Below are 3,592 nucleotides of genomic sequence, written 5' to 3' on the forward strand. Positions count from 1 at the left end.
AAACTTTTATTTCAACTTAAGCGACTCTGCTCCCGCCCACAATCCCATTTCCTTCCCCAATATTGATAGATCATGGTGATAGATCATTCCCATTTCTTGTTGTGTAACAACAGTCTCTACGGGACGGTTGCAGACTCTGTTTGTTGGGGTTTTTTTGGTTTTTTTGGGGGGGAGGGGGGTTGTTTGTTTGGATTGTTTTTGGGGTTTTTTGTGTTGTTGTTTTTTTGGGTGGGGGGTTGGGGGGTGTTTTATTTTAGTTTTAGGGTGGGGAGGAGGATTTGGGAGGAGGTGTGGTGGCAGGGGGTGGAGTTTTGTTTGGTTGTTTGTTGCGGGTTTTTTTGTTGTTTGTTTGTTTGTTTTGGGGGGAGGCGGATGGCATCTAATGTTAAAATGGTGATAATGTCCAAACGGGTTACTACAGAGGACAAGCTCTGAAGCATAATCGTTTCTGCAATCACCTCAACAAACGACCATTTCCCGCTTACCCATTGTGCATTTTTGTTTAAATATGATTATAATGACATTTCAATATATCCACCTGGTTAAGACAATTTCAGGCCTGGAACTCAAAGACATGCTTAGAAAAGCTGAAGACCGGAAGGATTGGAGGAGGGAAGCTGATGGCCAAATCTTCAAAAGCGCCCCGAAGGACAACCAGTCTATATGATAGGTGAAGGTGGTGAAGGTGAAGACAAACTGCTTTTATCCTCGATAATGGGTGACCGTATTGGACAAATCGTCGCTTTTAAGCACAAGGGGACTACCCCGAAAAATGCTGTTTTGAAAAAATCGAAGATAACGTTTTTGCCCCTTGTTAAGTTTCTTTAAAAGACAAGGAGAGTTTTCTCTCTAACCAAACAAATATACACACAAATGAAACCAAACTTCTCCTACAGGTAGGCCAGTGCCCACTTTTGGTGTCAGTCAAGATTTCTGGAAACTTCCCGAAATCTGGGTTAGCCGCTTGTCCTTAAAAGCGACCAATTCTGTTTAATTATTGCTATAATGACACTACAATATATCCAGCTGGCTAAGACAAACGCTTTTCTCTTCGACAATGGGTGGCCGTTTTGGACCATTTCGACTGAGTTTGTATCACGAGAGTTACTCGGTAACCGTTCAGGCCCTGCTGGACAAGGTGTTTCAGATACAATTTAACCCTATTCGTACGCCTTGGGGGTCATTTTGTACCCCTGGGGTTGTTTTGTACCCCTGGGGTTGTATTCTTCACATTTTAGAATACTTCTAAAACGATGGGGGGAAATGGGGAAATGGTATAGGTTTAACGCCTATCTGAAACGATGACCTCTTTGAAACTTTCAGTATTTCTCAAAAAATCATTTTGATAGACTGCTATGCAAAGCGTACGGATGGGATCAACGAGTATGTCCTCTTTGGAAAGTGGTGACACAGAGTTCCCCACGTCGTATAGATACGAAAATAAAACACGATGTACGGATAGAGTTAATTCTCTTCGAAGTTGGACCTCATGTCTACCAAATAAGACACCGCTCTGTTAGACATCCATGGAGAATAAAAGAAAAAGAAGATGAGAAGAGAAAGATTTAATTGGGACCATTTTCGTGTTAAAACCTCAAACATCCTCGTGCTTGTCCAAATCGTGACAAATTCACCTCAACAGTTGTCCTATCATTGCACACCTGTCAACAGTATAGATCTACTTTTTTCTGCGGCGTCAAATTAAAAATCAACAACTTTTACTTATTCTAAAGGAAAAATTGCTTCATAGAGACACTCGACACTCGTACATGACACTCGACATTCTTGAATTAATTACATCTCCAAGCCGATCAGTAGCAGATTTCTCTTGCAGGTCCTCGTTTGTCCATGTCGTACAATCAAGTACAATGTACAAGGAAGTGCTGGGCGGCTAGGTTCCCACCCGATTATTGAAAGCTAGGAATTGTAGGAATCGACTCCGAACCCATTTACTTATTTTTTAAATGGGATTTTTTTCCGGTGGTTACCTGGTTGGCTCCGAACATCTTCAGGATATAGGATAACCAGTTTCGGACACTACGAAGCATCAACTTTTATTTTTTTTTAATAAATTCTTTTCTTAAAAAAAGAAGATTTTAATGATAAAAGTGACTGGCAACCGTTGGTTTACTTAAAAAGGGGACGGAACTTTATTTCCGTAGTATTAATCGTGGGAATCGGATCCGGAATCGACTTTTTGCCCAGCCCTAGTACAAGGCTACTCGTAGCCCACAGCATCTCCATCCTCCATCAGCAAAAAGGAAAAAAAATCCAGCCTGAAAAAGAGTTCTCCACCCCACACCACCCCAACCCACACCCACCCCGCCCACCCCTACAAATTCCAGTTTGAAGCTGCTTATATTGTGTGAACGTTGCCCCTCCTTCCCTCCCCCCCCCCCGCCCCACATCCCCCCCCCCCCCCCCCCATCCCCCTTGTCCTGACCCAGAGACGGGGTCAGTCTTCTGACAGCTGGAGGATGTAATGGAATATAATAGAGTCGGCGACACAGGATAAACACAGGTGTCTCCCTCTAAGCTACTGACATTTCGGTTTGAATTCGTCCCTGCTGTTGTTAATGACTAGACAGGAGTTGGAATAACAAGGTCTCGAGGCGACTGATGCGAAAGGCTTTCATCTGGTTAATAGGCCATTGTGGGGGCGTCCAGGGAGAAATGTGTCCCGACGCGGTGGAATCAGGCGCTCGTCAGTTGTTGTTTTTCTTGGGGGGGGCATACCTTATGAAGTTATTGGTTCTTAAAAAGCCTCTTCATTTGCTCTGCTTTTTATGTTTAAAAAGATGTGGGTGGTTGGCGGGTGCTCTTTGTGGTTTGCTTTTTCTTTCCTATCAAACATCTATCGTACTTATTTATCTCCCCTCCTTCTTTTTTGTGTTTGTTACTCTCTTGTAACACCTCTAATCTTCGGCACTTATGTGACCTTATTGTGTTGCAAGTGCCGTAAAACACTTACTAAAACGATTTTTTTTTATCCGATCTTTCTTGAAAAAAAGTCGAGATGTGTCTGAGGTAAAATTCATTTGTACAGCGCATATCCCAGCTCAACAGCAGGCTCTATGCGCTTTACACTATATTATTACCCAAGCAGACCATAGAACACTCCGAAACATTCTCAGCTTCCCGGGAAGCATGCACTACAAGCAGCTGATTAAGCGCTCAAACACTAACAAACTGATAAGATCTTTCGCTGTCTATAGCCGTGTTCCTATTCCCACTTGGGTGAAGTGAGGAAAATTAGTGTAAAGTACCTTTCCCAAGGACACAACGTCGGGCCCCTGACGGGATTCGAACCCACGACCTTACGGTTGCGAGTCCTAGAGCCTAACCACTAGGCCATTGACACCACTGATAAAACCATTGATGTGTACTACCCAGCATAATATGGAGAAATTATGGTAACTTTGATCTCATTAATTTGACGAAAGCCTTATTTCACCACGATGTCTCACAAATAGTTTGGGATTAGCAGAGATTACGCCGCGCTGAAAGCATCAAAGACGGGGAGACACCTCTGTAATTCCGGTAACAGTTTCCCGACACAACTTCTAAATAAAACCTACATTCTATTTGTATT

This window comes from Aplysia californica, unplaced genomic scaffold (genome assembly GCF_000002075.1).
Source record: "Aplysia californica isolate F4 #8 unplaced genomic scaffold, AplCal3.0 scaffold00193, whole genome shotgun sequence".
NCBI classification, from domain to species: domain Eukaryota; kingdom Metazoa; phylum Mollusca; class Gastropoda; order Aplysiida; family Aplysiidae; genus Aplysia; species Aplysia californica.